Genomic DNA, 16,530 nt, shown 5'->3' with positions numbered 1-16,530 from the left:
ATGAAATTGATCTATTTAAGTGAACCTTGCCACCCAGAGCAAGGGCAGGGAGATCCCACAGACTGAATCTCGGCAAGATCCACTTAGTTTGTTCAGAAACACTTTGCTATGTGACCGCAACTCGTGGGTCTTCCTGGATCCATGGCTTCTGCTAAAGCAGCAGGTGGCAGCTGTGGTCAGGGGGAGTTTTGCAGGTATATAGCAGTCAGAATAACAGAGTTGGAAGGGACCTTGGAGGTCTTCCAGTCCAACCTCCTACCATGATTGTCCAATCTTGAAAACCTCCAGTGTTGGAGCACCCACAATTTCTAGTGGAAATTAATTGTTGAACTGATTAATTGTTCTTACTGTCAGGAAATTTCTCCTTGGTCCTAGGTTGTTTTAGACAATGATTTTCCTTCTGGAGTGATTTTCAACCGCCCAGGCTAGTCTAGAGCTTTGGAATTTCCTTGTGGTCTTTCATCCAGTAACAATCATTATTGCCCATCCCTTCTTAGAAATATTTTTAAATGACTTATTATAAGGAAGCCACAACTTCTTAAAAGATATTTCCTAAGAAAAAAATTGGCAAGAGTCTCCTCATGGCAAGATGGGTTGCAAATAAATTTAGTAAGTAATAATTAATAAAATAAGTATAACTATCAAGAAATAATATTGATTGGATGTACAGTATAAGACTTTCTGAGAGTTTGAGCAGTTTCCTTTTTTTTATTTTTCTCGTTGTTTGCACAATGCTAATTCAGATCAGGGGGAAAAAGTCCTGTCCATTGAGTTCTCCAGATAGTACATTTTTCAAACTAAAATTAAGCAGTTTTTGAAGCAAAATTCAACTGTCTGTTGATCCCACGCTACTCTCTCCATTCCTAAGAGGGAAAATAAAAGCTCTTGCTGGCTGAGAGAATCAGAAAAGAGGATTTTTGAAAGGGTGCCATCATTTGGGGAAAAAAGAAAAATTCTGCTAGCTATGGAACAATTACACTTACCCTCTCCTCATACGCAACACACACAAGCACACCCCTCGAGGAAAAAAAAATAGAATCTCGGCTCCACCTTACACAAAAGGATTAACATGTACAGTGAGCAAAATTAAGGATTTCTTGGATTGGAAAGTGGTGTTTGTCTGGCTTCAGTAAACACGCTTAGATTATGTATGAAAGATTCATCCCAGCTTCGGAAAGTAATCTTTTCTGAGACATGATGGAATACTTCAATGAACACAGAAATTGTGTTCCCACAACATAGATATCTTGAATTAAACCATTTTCTGGCTTTGCACAATACACCAAACTACAGTATATATTAGCCAATGAGGCTAATTATGCATTTGGAAAAATGAATGATGATTCATTCTGTAGGATTCATTGTCAAGGGAGCCATGATTCTTCCTCGTTGAATTACAGAATAGCAGAATTGGAAAGAACCTAGGAGCTCTTCTAGTCTGACCCGTTGCTTATTTCAGACAAATGGTTGTCCACTCTCTTCTTAAAAACTTCCAGTGTTGGAGCATTTACAACTTCTGGAAGCAAGTTGTTCCACTGATTGATTGTTCTAACTGTCAGGAAGTTTTTTTCCCTTAGTTCTAGGTTGCTTCTCTCCTTGGTTAATTCTACCCATGGCTTCTTGTCCTGCCTTCAGGTGTTTTGGAGAATAGCTTGACTCTCTCCTCTTTGTGGCAGCTCCTGAGATATTGGAAGACTGCTATCATGTCACCCCTAGTCCTTCTTTTCATTAAACTAGACATTACCCAATTCCAGCAACCATTCTTCATATGTTTTAGCCTCCAGTCCCCTAACCATCTGTGTTGCTCTTCTCTGCACTCTTTTTAGAGTCTCAACATCTTTTTTTACATCATGGCAACCAAAACTGGATGCAGTATTCCAAGTGCGGTTTTACCAAAGCAATATAAAGTAGTACTAACACTTCATGTGATCCTGATTCTATCCCTCTGCAAGACACTAGATTGGGGGGAAAACTAGTGAACTTTAACATGAATCAGACTTCACAGATTGGATAAATGCAGCTTTTGTTTTTGTTTTAATAGACATGGTCTCCAGTGTGTTCTGTGAACATTGTGAGAGAATAATGACTATGCCTCTGTACCATGTATGGTACTGCATAAGAATGGTCTGGATGACCTCAGAGATACCGTATGTGGTTTTGAGGGTGCATTTCTTATTTGTTTATTTATTTTATTTTGTCAAGTGATTATAAGATAACAGGTATTAGTATAAACATAGTTATGAATACATGAAATGGATACATATAAGAAAAATAAAAAGAATCAATAGGACAGGGACGGTAGGCACATTGGTGCGCTTATGCACGACCCCTACAGACCTCTTAGGAAAGGAGTGAGGTCAATAGTAGACAGTCATGTGTAATACTGTGCCACCACTTCCCAAAAGAATGTAACTGGCACACATTCTTCTGGGTTTCCCAAGATCAATAAGCAGGAAGGGAAATGGTCTGATTTCCAAACTTTTAAAGGCATCTAACTGGCTATGTTAATCATGCCTGCTGTATCTATGATCAGATTCTGCTTGCATTCTTTTGAACTGTCTTTCTACAGGTCGTCTTTGATGTACAACTATTCCTTTAGCAACTGAAGTTGCAACAGCACTAAAAACAGGTGCTTCTGACTGGTCCTTGCACTTACAACCATCCCAGCATCTGTACAGTCATGTTTGATCAAAATTCAGGTTCTTCAAAGGTAGCATGTATTTATGATGGCTGCAACATCCCAGGGACACGATTGCCATGTGTGACCTTCCCAGCTGGCTCCTGACCAGCAAAGTCAACCATGGGAAACCAGATTCACTTAACAACTATGTGAATCACTTAACAACTGCAGTGATTTACTTAACAACCACTGCAAAAAAAAAAGCTCATAAAATTGGGCACAACTTATTTAACAACCACCTTGCTTATCAATGGGAACTCTGGTCCCAATTGTGGTCATAACGTCGAGGACTACCTGTATAGTTTATCTCCTAAACAGATGCTGATAATTGACTCATACTTACGACCTTTGCTGGGTCCCAGGGTCGTGTGATTCCCTTTTGCGATCTTTTGACAAGCAAAGTCAATGGGGAAGCCAGATTCATTGAACAACCAGCTTACTTAACAGCTGTGGCAAGAGAAGTCATAAAATGGGGCAAAAGCCACTTGACAAACGTCTCACTTAGCCATCGAAACGTTGGGCTCCATTGTGTTCGTAAGTCAAGAGCTACCTGTATGTCTTAAGTTGAATGGCTGTCCCAAAGGTGCTTTTCTAAGAGGCAACTGGACTGCCTTCGTTCGTCCTTGAAGACTGAGAATCTCCTTAGGCGAGATGAATGGTTGAAAGTCAACTCAGGTTGTTCTTCCTCGGTCGTTGCATCCTCACCGTCATTATGGCGTTGATGGAAGTTCACCACAGGGACCTTTCAGACTAATCTCCCCTTCAAAGACATACAGAGGGTGGAGGAGAGGTTGAAGAGGAGAAAACACACCTGCTAGTTTAATTGCATGGAATTAATTCCTTTTTTGGGGGGGATGGGTTGATTTGGTGGTGTGACTAAGGCAGGGGCGTCAAACTCAATTTCATTGACGGGTTGTGTTTGGCCTTGGGGAGCTGGAGGGAGGGCGTAGCCAGGGTTGGGCATGGCCAGATCGATGTCACTCATCGAGGTTCTGTTTTCGCCTGCGAGAACCCCACCCAGGCTCCATTTTCAGCCACGACGGCCTCCTGCAGCTCTCTGCCAGTGAAAACGGAGCTTGGGGAGGCCACTTGCGGCTTGCCTGGTGTCCATTTTCACTGGCAGAGGGCTGCAGGAGGCCATTGTGACAGAAAACGGAGCCCGGGACGGGTGCACGCAGGCCTCCCAAGCTCCATTTTCTCCAGCAGAGGCACCGTGGGCCAGTCCTTTGCTGTTTCCAGAGCGGGCCCAAGGGACCAGATCTAAACCCTTGAGTTTGACACCCCTGGGCCTAAGGCCTTATACCAGGAACCAGGAGAGTGGGGATTCTAGTCCCACCTTCGATGTGAAGTCAGATGGATGAACTTGGCCACTCTCAGTTCCTCTGTACTAGGAAGCAGGCAAGGGCAAAAAAAACATTCTGAAAAATCTGCCCCCAAAATTACAGGGACTGAAAGGCCCTCCTCCCTCCTCCCAAAAAGGTATCCCACCATCTCTAATTCAACTCAGGTGGTTGAATTATTAGAAGACCTCCAAGGTCCCTTCCAACTCTGTTATGCTATGTTATTCTTGGTCCCCAAACCAAGGACAGAATACAGGTAGTCCTTGACTTCCAACTTCCATTTAGTGACCATTCGCAATTACAACAGCATTGAAAAAGGGACTTCTGACCATTTTCCACATCACCGTTGCAGCATCCCGATGATCACGTGATCAAAATTCAGGCGCTTGGCAACTGGCATGTGTTTATGATGGCTACAGAGTCCCAGGTTCATTTGATCACCATTTGAGACCTTCCCAGCTGGCTTCTGATGAGCGAAGTCAATGGGGAGAAGCCAGCTTCGCTTAATGACATGATTCACTTAACAGTTGCAATCATTTGCTTAACAACTGTGGCAAAAAAAAGGTCATAAAACGGGGCAAAACTCACTTAACTTAGCAATGGAAATTTAGAGCTTGGTTATGATCGTAAGTCGAGAACTACCTACCTGTATGTTTGGATTCAGCTGTTCATGGGTAGGTTTTTTTTTCCTTTTGTTGTATCTTCAAGGAGATCTTGATTTCTGGTGACTGACTGGACAATTCCCTGCAATTCTAATGGCACGTTTTTCAGATGTGGCTTCTCTTTCTCTTCTTCCTAGACTGAGAGAGAGAAGGATGGGGAGAATCCCTATGTTTATGCAGTTCTAGGCTGCAAAATCAAAGGGATAGAATCAAAGTCAAGTGAAGTCTTAATACCACTTTATAATACCTTGGTAAGGCCATACATGGAATACTGCATCCACGTTTGGTCACCATGATGTAAAAAAGATGTTGAGATTCTAGAAAGGGTGCAGAGAAGAGCAACGAAGAGGATTAGGGGACTGGAGGCTAAAACACATATAGAAGGGTTGCTGGAATTGGGTTTGTCTAGTCCAGAGGTCGCCAACCTTTTGGACCTCAGGGAACACCAAACTCATCATTTTAAATCCCACAGACTGGAGATCCTGGGAAAATCCCTCAAAAAAGCCTGCAGGAAAATTCCCCACCCCGTTTTCCTACCGATTGATCATTCTTTATTTGGGATCACAGAATACCGTCTCCAGCTCCATTCTCGGGGGCGGGGGAGAGAGAGAGAGACTTTTGGCTTCATGCAAGGAAAGCAATGGAAGTCGCAGAAGTTTTTCTTTCTCTCTCCCAAACTCTGCCAAAAATGAGTCATTGTGAGACTTGCTGGGCCGCCGCAGCCTTTTGGAGCAGGAAGCCTTGCAGGGTCCCAAAGACTCATTTCTGGCAGAGTTTGGGGGAGAGAAAGAAAGACTTTTGTTGCTTTCCTTGCATGCAGCCAAAAGCAGAAGAAGAAAGAAGCGGAATGAAGCAGCCCGGTGGCCAGGTGAGGCACATGGGGCAAGTTCCTCCCTCCGCCCTTTCCACCCTCTCCTCACTACCTCGTGTTGTTCGCAATGCAAGCGATGTAAGCCTTGTGTTCCCATGGCCATGGGCAGCAAAGCCTTGTGTTCCCACGCAGCCTGGATTAATTGTTTTTGAGGGAACATTTCTCTGAGGACCACCAAAATTTTCTCGCTGACCACCAGTGGTCCCTGGCACACTGGTTGGGGACCACTGGTCTAGTCTGATGAAAAGAAGAACTTGGGGTGACATGATAGCAATGTTCCAATATCTCAGGGGCTGTCACAAGAAAGAGGGAGTCAAGCCACTCTCCAAGCACCTGAGGGCAGGCCAAGAAGCAATGGATGGAAACTAACCAAGGAGAGAAGCAAACCGAGAACTAAGGAGAAATTTCCTGACATTTAGAACAATCAATCAGTGGAACAACTTGCCTCCAGGAGCTGTGAATGCTCCAACCTGGAAGTTTTTAAGAAAAGATTGGATAACCATTTGTCTGAAATGGTATGCACGGTTGGACAGAAGACCTCCATGGTCCTTTCCAACTCTGTTCTATTCATTCGATTTGATTTTGTCCCATCCCATCCCATCCTACTCTATTCTATTCCTATTCCCATCCTTATCCTATTTCTATTCCTATTCCTTCCTATCCCATCCCTATCCCATCCATCCTATATTCCTATTCCCATCCTATCCCTATCCCATCCCATCCCACCCACCCACCCCATCCTATTATTTTCTATTCCTATTCCCATCCCTATTCCTATCCCTATCCCTATCCCATCCCCACCCCACCACCCCACCCCATCCCATCCCATCCCATCCCATTCTATTCCATTCCATTCTATCCTATTCCCATTCCCTATTCTATTCCTATTCTATTCTATTCCATATTCTATTCCATTCTATTCCTATTCTATTCCTATTCTATCCTATCCCTATTCCTATTCCCCTATCCCTATCCCTATCCCTATCCCTAATCCACCCATCCCATCCCATCCCATCCCATTCCCATTCTATTCTATTCTATTCCTTATTCCCTATCTCTATTCCTTTTCCTATCCCTATCCCTATCCCATCCCATCCCATCCCATCCCATCCCATCCCATCCATCCCATCCCATCCCATCATTCTATTCTATTCCTATTCCTATTCCCATCCATCCCATCCCATCCCATCCCATCCCATCCATTCCATCCCATTCCCATCCCATTCCTATCCCATCCCATTCCATCCCATTCCCATCCTATTCCTATTCCTATCCCTATTCCCATCCCTATTCCTATTCCTATCCCATCCTATCCCATCCCATCCCATCCCATCCCATCCCATCATTCTATTCTATTCCTATTCCTATTCCCATCCCTATTCCTTTTCCTATCCATCCTATCCCTATCCCTATCCCATCCCATCCCATCCCATCCTATTCCTATTCCTATTCCTATTCCTATTCCCCTATCCCTATTCCTTTTCCTATCCCTATCCCTATCCCTATCCCTATCCCATCCATCCCATCCTATCCTATTCCTATCCCTATTCCCATCCCATCCCATCCCATCCCATCCATCTCCATCCCATTCCCATTCCCTATTCCTATTCCATCCCTCCCATCCCTATTCCTATCCCATCCATTCCCATCCCATCCCATCCCATCCCATCCCATTCCTATTCCCTATTCTATTCCTATTCCCATCCCTATTCCTCTATTCTATTCCTATCCCTATTCCCATCCCTATTCCTTTTCCTATCCCTATCCCATCCCATCCCATCCCATCCCATCCTATTCCTATTCTATTCCTATTCATCCCTATTCCTTTCCATCCTATCCCTATTCCTATCCTATCCTATCCCTATCCCTATCCCTATCATCCCATCCCATCCATCCCATCCCATTCCATTCTATTCCTATTCCTATTCCTATCCCATCATTCCTATTCCTTCCTATTCCATCCATCCCATCCCATCCCATCCCATTCCCATTCCATTCTATTCCATCCCATCCTATTCCATCCTATTCCTATATCCCATCCCTATTCCCTCATCCCCTATCCCTATTCCCTATTCCTATTCCTATTCCCTATTCCTATTCCTATCCCTATCCCTATCCCATCCATCCCATCCCATTCCTATTCCTATTCTATTCCTATTCCATCCCATCCCTATTCCTATTCCTATTCCTATTCCTATCCCATCCCATCCCATTCCTATTCCTATTCCTATTCTATCCCATCCCATCCCATCCCATCCTATTCCTATTCTATTCCTATCCCATCCCTATTCCTATCCCATATTCCTATCCTTCCTATTATCCCATCCCCCATCCCATCCCATCCTATTCCCTATTCTTTCATCCTATATTCCTATCCTATCCCTATCCCTATCCATCCATATTCCCATTCCTATTCCTATTCCTATCCCATCCCATTCCCATCCCATCCCATTCCTATTCCCTATTCCTATCCCTATTCCTATCCCTATCCCTATCCCATCCCTATCCCTATTCCCATCCCCATCCCATCCTATTCCTATCCTATCCCATCCCATCCCATCCCATCCCATTCATCCATTCTATTCCTATTCATCCCTATTCCCATCCCTATTCCTATTCCTATCCCTATCCCTATCCCATCCCATCCCATCCCATCCCATCCCTATTCTATTCCTATTCCTATTCCTATTCTTATTCCTATCCTATTCCCTATCCCTATCCTATCCTATCCCTATCCCTATCCCTATCCTATCCTATCCTATTCCTATTCCTATTCCCTATTCCTATTCATCCCTATTCCTATTCCTATCCCATCCCATCCCATCCCATTCCTATTCCTATTCCATTCCTATTCCATTCCATTCCCATTCCCATTCTATCCCTATTCCCATCCCTATTCCTATCCCTATTCCCATCCATCTATTCCTATTCCATCCATTCCATTCCTATCCCATCCCATCCCATCCCATCCCATTCTATCCCATCCTATTCTATTCCTATTCCCATCCCTATTCCTTTTCCTCTATTCCTATCCCTATCCCTATCCCCCTATCCCTATCCCTATCCCTCCCATCCCTATCCCTATCCCATCCCATTCCATCCCATCCTCATCCTATTCATCCTATCCCATCCCTATTCCCATCCCTATTCCCATCCCATTCCTATTCCTATTCCTATCCTCTATCCCTATCCCATCCCCATCCCCATCTATCTATCCCCATCCCATCCTATTCTATTCTATTCCTATTCTATCCTATTCCTATTCCCATTCCTATTCCTTTTCCTATCCCTATCCCTATCCCTATCCCTATCCCATCCCATCCCATCCCATCCCATTCTATTCTATTCCTATTCCCATCCCTATTCCTATTCCTATTCCTATTCCTATTCCTATTCCTATCCCCATCCCTATCCCTATCCCATCTCCATCCTATCCCATCCCATTCTTATTCCTATCCCATCCCATTCTATTCCTATTCCTATTCCCATCCCATTCCATTCCCATCCCATCCTATTCCCATCCCATCCATCCATTCCATTCTATCCCATCCCATCCCTATCCTATCCCTCTCCCATCCCATCCATCCTATCCCATCCCATCCTATTCTATTCTATTCCTATCCCATCCTATTCCCATCCCTATCCCTATTCCTATCCTATTCCTTTTTTCCTATCCCCATCCCTATCCCATTCCATCCCATCCCATTCCTATCCTATTCCTATCCCATCCCATCCTATTCCTATTCCTATTCCCATTCCCATCCCTATTCCTATTCCTATTCCTATTCCTATTCCTATTCCTATCCCATTCCTATTTCTATTCCTATCCTATTCCATCCCATCCTATTCCTATCCCATCCCATCCCATCCTTTTCCATCCTATCCTTCCCTATCCCTATCTTATTCCTATCCCATCCTATTCCCTATTCCTATTCTATTCCCATCCCTATTCCTATCCATCCCTATCCTCCTATCCCATCCCATCCCATCCCATCCATTCCTATTCTATTCCTATCCCATTCTATTCTATTCCCTATTCCTATTCCTATCCCATCCCATCCCTATCCTATTCTATTCCATTCCTATCCCATCCCTATTCCCATCCCTATTCCTATTCTATTCCTTTCTTCCTATTCCCATCCCTATCCCATCCCTATCCCATCCCATCCCATCCCATTCCTATTCTATTCCTATTCCTATTCCTATCCTATTCCTATTCCCATCCCTATTCCTATCCTATTCCTATCCCATCCCATCCCCATCCCATCCCATTCCTATTCTATTCCTATTCTATTCCTATTCCCTATTCCTATTCCTATTCCTATCCCTATCCTATCCCTATCCCATCCCATCCCATCCCATTCCATCCCATTCTATTCCTATTCCCATTCCTATTCCTATTCCTATTCTATCCCTATCCTTCCTATCCTATCCCATCCCATCCCATCCCATCCCATCCTATCCCATTCCTATTCTATTCCTATTCCCATCCCTATTCCTATTCCTATCCTATTCTATCCTATCCCTATTCCTATCCCTATCCCATCCCTATCCCATCCCATTCTATTCTATTCCTATTCCCATCCTATTCTATTCCTATTCCATCCCTATCCCTATTCCCATCCTATCCATCCCATCCTATCCCTATTCTATCCTATTCCCATCCTATTCCTATTCTATCCTATTCTATTCCTTATCCTCATCCTGATTCCTATCCCATCCCATCCCATCCCTTCCTCATCCCTATTCCTATCCCATCCCTATTCCTATTCCTATCCTATTCCTATTCTATCCTATTCTATCCCTATCCCTATCCTATCCATTCCATTCCTATTCTATTTATTCCTATCCCTATCCCTATCCCATCCCTATTCTATTCTATTCCTATTCTATTTTCCTATCCCTATCCTATCCCATCCTTCCCTATCCCATCCCATCCCATCCCATTCTATTCTATTCTATTCCATCCCTATTCCTATCCTATTCCTATTCCTATCTATTCCTTTTCCTATCCCTATCCCTATTCCTATCCCATCCCATCCCATTCCCATCCATTCTATCCCATTCTATTCCCTATTCCTATTCCCTATTCCTATTCCTATTCCTATTCCTATCCTATCCCTATCCCATCCCATCCCATTCATCCCATCCCATCTTCCCTATTCCCATCCCCTATCCTATTCCTATTCCTATCCCTATTCCTATCCCTATCCTATCCATCCTATCCCTATCCCTCCTATCCCATCCCATCCCATCCCATTCCATTCCTATTCTATTCCTATTCCCATCCCTATTCCTATTCCTATCCTATTCCTATCCTTATCCCTATCCCTATCCCATCCCATCCCATCCCATTCTATTCCTATTCCTATTTCTATCGCCCTATTCCTATCCCATCCTATTCCTATCCTTCCTATTCCTATCCCTATCCCTATCCCTATCCCATCCCATCCCATTCTATTCTATTCTATTCCTATTCCCCATCCTATTCCTATTCCTATTCCTATTCCATCCCTATCCTATCCCTATCCCTATCCCTATCCCTATCCCATCCCATCCCATCCCATCCCATCCTATTCCTATTCCTATTTGTATTCCTATTCCTATCCCTATTCCTTTTCCTATCCCTATTCCTATCCCTATCCCTATCCCTATCCCTATCCTATCCCTATCCCTATCCCACCTACCCCCATCCCATTCCTATTCTATTCCTTTTCCTATTCCTATCCCTATCCTATTCTATCCCTATTCCTATTCCTATCCCTATCCCTATCCCATCCCATCCATCACATCCATTCCCCTTCCCATTCCTATCTCCTATTCATCCCATTCCTATCCTATTCCTATTCCTATCCCTATTCCTATTCCTATTCCCTATCCCTATTCCTATCCCTATCCCATCCCATCCCATCCATCCCATCCTATTTCTATTCTGTATTCCTATTCCCCCCATCCCTATTCCTATTCCCTATTCCCATCCCTATTCCTATCCTATCCCTATCCTATCCCATCCCATTCCGTTCTATCCCTATTCCTATTCCTATCCTATCCTATCCCTCTCCTGTCCATCCCATCCCATTCTATTCTTCCATCCATTCTATTCCTATTCCTATTCCTATTCCTATTCCTATCCCTATCCCTATCCCTATCCTATCCCATCCCATCCCATCCCATCCCATCCCATTCTATTCCTATTCCTATCCCTGTCCTATTCCCATCCCTATTCCTATCCCTATCCCTATTCCCATCCTTATTCCTATCCCATCCTATCCTATCCCTATTCCTATTCATGCCCCATCCCATTCTATTCCTATCCCTATCCCATTCCTATCCCATCCCATCCCATCCATTCCATTCTATCCTATTCCCATCCCTATTCCTATTCCTATTCCCATCCCTATCCTATCCCTATCCCCTATCCCTATCCCATCCCATCCCCATCCCATTCCTATTCCTATTCCTATTCCTATTCCTATCCTATTCCTATTCCTATTCCTATTCCTATTCCCATCCCTGATCCTATCCTATTCCTATCCTATCCATTCTGATCCCTATTCCCATTCTCTATTCCTATTCCTATCCCATCCCTATTCCTATCCCATTCCATTCCCATCCATTCTATTCCTATTCCTATACCCATCCCTATCCTATTCCTATCCCCATCCCATCCCATCCTATCCCATCCCATCCCATTCTATTCTATTCCTATTCCCATCCCTATTCCTATTCCTATTCCTATTCTATTCCTATCCCTATCCCTATCCCTATCCCATCCCATCCCATCCCATTCTATTCTATTCCTATTCCCATCCCTATTCCTATTCCATTCCTATTCCTATCCTATCCTATTCCTATCACTATCCCATCCCTATCCCTATCCTATCCCATCCCATCCCATCCCATTCCTATTCTTATTCCTATTCCTATTCCTATTCCTATTCCCATCCTTTTCTATTCCTATTCCTATCCCATCCCCATCCCTATCCTTTTCCCATCCCATCCCATCCCATCCCATCCCATTCCTATTCCTATTCTATTCCTATTCCCTATCTGTTCCTATTCCTATTCCTATTCCTATCCCTATTCCTATCCTATTCCTATCCCTCATATCCCTATCCTATCCCATTCCATCCCATTCTATTCCTATTCCTATTCTGATTCCTATTCCTTTTCCTATCCCTATTCCTATCCCTATCCCTATCCCATCCCATCCCATCCTATCCCATTCCTATTCCCATCCCATCCCATTCCTATTCCTATTCCTATTCCCATATTCCTATTCCTATCCCTATCCTCATCCCATTCTGTTCTATTCCTATTCCCATCTCCTATTCCTGATTCCTATTCCTATTCCTATCCTATTCTATCCCTATCCCTATCCCTATCCCATCCCATCCCATCCTTATTCCATTCCTATTCCTATTCCTATTCCTATCCCTATTCCTATTCTATTCCTATTCCTTTCCTATCCCTATCCCTATCCCATCCCATCCCATCCCATTCCCATTCTATTCCTATTCCTATTCCTATTCCTATTCCTATTCCTATCCTACTTCCTATCCTATCTATCCCATCCTATCCCATTCCCATCCCATCCCCTATCCCATTCTATTCCTATTCCTATATCCCGTCCATCCCTATTCCTCCCATTCCTATTCCTATTCCTGTTCCTTATCCTATCCCTATCCCTATCCCATCCCATCCATCCTATTCTATTCCGTTATTCCTATTCCTATTCCTAATTCCTATTCCTATTCCTATTCCTATTCCTTTCCTATCCCTATCCCTATCCTTGTCCTATCCTATCCCATCCTATCCCATCCTATTCCTATTCCTATTCCTATTCCTATTCCTATTCTATTCCTATTCCTATCCCTATCCTATCCATCCATCCCATTCCCATCCCATTCTATTCCCTATTCCCTATTCCTATTCCATCTATCCTATTCCTATTCCTATCCCTATCCCTTATCATCCTATTCCTATTCCTTATCCCATCCCATCCTATCCTATCCCTATTTCCTATTCTATTCCTATCCTATCCCATCCCTATTCCTATTCCTATTCCTATTCCCTATTCCTATTCCTATTCCTATCCCATCCCATCCCATCCCATCCCATCCCTATTCTATTCCTATTCCCATCCCTATTCCTATTCCTATTCCTTTTTCCTATCCCTATCCTATCCCTATCCCTCATCCCTATCCCTATCCCATCCCATCCCATTCTATTCTATTCCTATTCCCATCCCTATTCCTATCCCTATTCCTATTCCTATCCCTATCCCTATCCCTATCCCTATCCCTATCCCTATCCCATCCTATCCATCCCATTCTATTCTATTCTATTCCCATCCCTATTCCTATTCCTATTCCTTTCCTATCCCTATCCCTATCCCTATCCCTATCCCTATCCCATCCTATCCCATTCCTATCCCTATTCCTATTCCTATTCCTATTCCCTTCCCATTCCTATCCCTATCCCATCCCATCCCATCCTATTCTATTCCTATCCCATCCCTATCCCTATTCCTATTCCTATCCTATCCCTTTCCCATCCCTATCCCTATCCCTATCCCATCCCATCCCTATTCTATTCCTATTCCTATTCCATCCCTATTCCTATTCCTATTCCTATCCCTATCCCTATCCCATCCCATCCCATCCCATTTCTATTCCTATTCCTATTCCTTTTCCTATTCCTATTCCTGTTCCTATTCTTTTATCCCTATCCCTATCCCTATCCTATCCCATCCCATCCCATTCTATTCTATTCCTATTCCCATCCCTATTTATTCCTATTCCTATTCCTTTTCCTATCCTATCCCTATCCCTATCCCTATCCCTATCCCATCCCATCCCATCCCATTCTATTCTATTCCTATTCCCATCCCTATTCCTATTTCCTATTCCTATTCCTATTCCACCTATCCCTATCCCTATCCCATCCCATCCTATTCCTATTCTATTCCTATTCCCATCCTATTCCTATTCCTATCCTATTCCTGTTCCATCCTATTCCTATCCCTATCCTATCCTATCCTATTCTATTCCTATTCCTATCCTATCCTATCCTATTCCCATCCTATCCTATCCTATTCTATTCCTATTCTATCCCTATTCCTATTCCTATCCCTATCCCTATCCCTATCCCATCCCATCCTATTCTATTCTATTCCTATCCCATCCTATTCCTATCCTATTCCTTTCCTATCCCTATCCCTATCCCTATCCCTATCCTATCCCATCCCATCCTATTCTATTCCCATCCTATTCCTATTCCCATCCTTTCCTATCCTATTCCTATCCTATCCTATCCTATCCATTCTATTCTATTCCTATCCCCTATTCCTTTATCCCTATCCCTATCCCATCCCATCCCATTCTATCCTATTCCCTATCCCTATTCCTATTCCTATTCCTATCCCTATCCCTATCCCATCCCATCCCATTCTATCCTATTCCTATTCCCATCCCTATTCCTATTCCTATTCCTATTCCTATCCCTATCTCCTATTCCTTATCCCTATCCCCTATCCCTATCCCATCCCATCCCTATCCATCCCATCTATCCCATCCCTATCCTATTCCTATTCCTATTCCTATTCCCATCCCTATTCCTATTCCCTGTTCCTATCCCTATCCCTATCCCTATCCCATCCCATCCCATCCCATCCCATTCTATTCCTATTCCTATTCCTATTCCTATTCCTATCCCTATCCCTATCCCTATCCCTATCCCTATCCCATCCCATCCCATTCTATTCATCCCTATTCCTATCCTATTCCCATCTATTCCTATTCCTATTCTATTCCTATTCCTATCCCTATCCCTATCCCTATCCCTATCCCATCCCATCCTATTCCCATCCCATTCTATCCCATTCCCATTCCTATCCTATTCCTATTCCTATTCCTATTCCTATCCTATTCCTATCCTATTCCTATTCCTATTCCATCCTATCCTACTCCTATCCTATCCTATCCTATTCCTATCCCTATCCCATCCCATCCCTATTCCATTCCTATCCCTATATCCCTATCCCTATCCCTATTCTATCCCTATCCCATCCCTATTCCTATTCCTATTCCTATTCCTTTCCTATCCCTATCCCTATCCCTATCCCTATCCCATCCCATCCCATCCCATTCTATTCCTATTCCTATTCCTATTCCTATTCCTTTATCCCTATCCCTATCCCTATCCCTATCCCTATCCCATCCCATCCCATTCCATTCCTATTCCTATTCCTATTCCTATTCCTTTTCCTATCCCTATTCCTATCCCTATCCCTATCCCATCCCATCCCATCCCATCCCTATTCCCATCCCTATTCCTATTCCTATTCCTATTCCTATCCCTATCCCTATCCCTATCCATCCTATCCCTATCCCATCCCATCCCATCCCATTCTATTCTATTCCTATTCCCATCCCTATTCCTATTCCTATTCCTATCCCATCCCATCCCATTCTATTCTATTCCCTATCCCATCCCTATTCCTATTCCCTATCCTATCCCTATTCCTATCCCATCCCTATCCCATCCCATCCCTATTCTATTCCTATTCCTATCCCTATCCCCTATCCCATCCCTATCCCTATCCCATCCCATCCATCCCATTCTATTCTCCTATCCCTATCCTATCCTATCCCTATCCTATCCCATCCCATCCCATCCCATTCTATTCCTATTCCTATTCCCATCCCTATTCCTATCCTATCCCTATCCCATCCCATCCCATCCCATTCTGTCCATCCCATCCTATATCCCTATCCCTATCCCTATTCCTATCCCTATTCCCATCCTCATTCCTATTCCTATTCCTATCCTATTCCTATCCTATTCCTATTCCTATCCTATTCCTATCCTATTCCTATCCTATTCCTATCCTATCCTATTCCTATTCCTATTCCTATTCCTATTCTATCCCTATTCCTATCCTATCCTATTCCTATCCTATTCCTATTCCTATCC

This window comes from Notechis scutatus, chromosome 1, assembly GCF_049901735.1.
Source record: "Notechis scutatus isolate UNSWTSFEM ecotype Mainland chromosome 1, rNotScu1.2, whole genome shotgun sequence".
Taxonomy (NCBI): Eukaryota; Metazoa; Chordata; class Lepidosauria; order Squamata; family Elapidae; genus Notechis; species Notechis scutatus.
Note: the sequence above shows the minus strand (reverse complement) of the source record.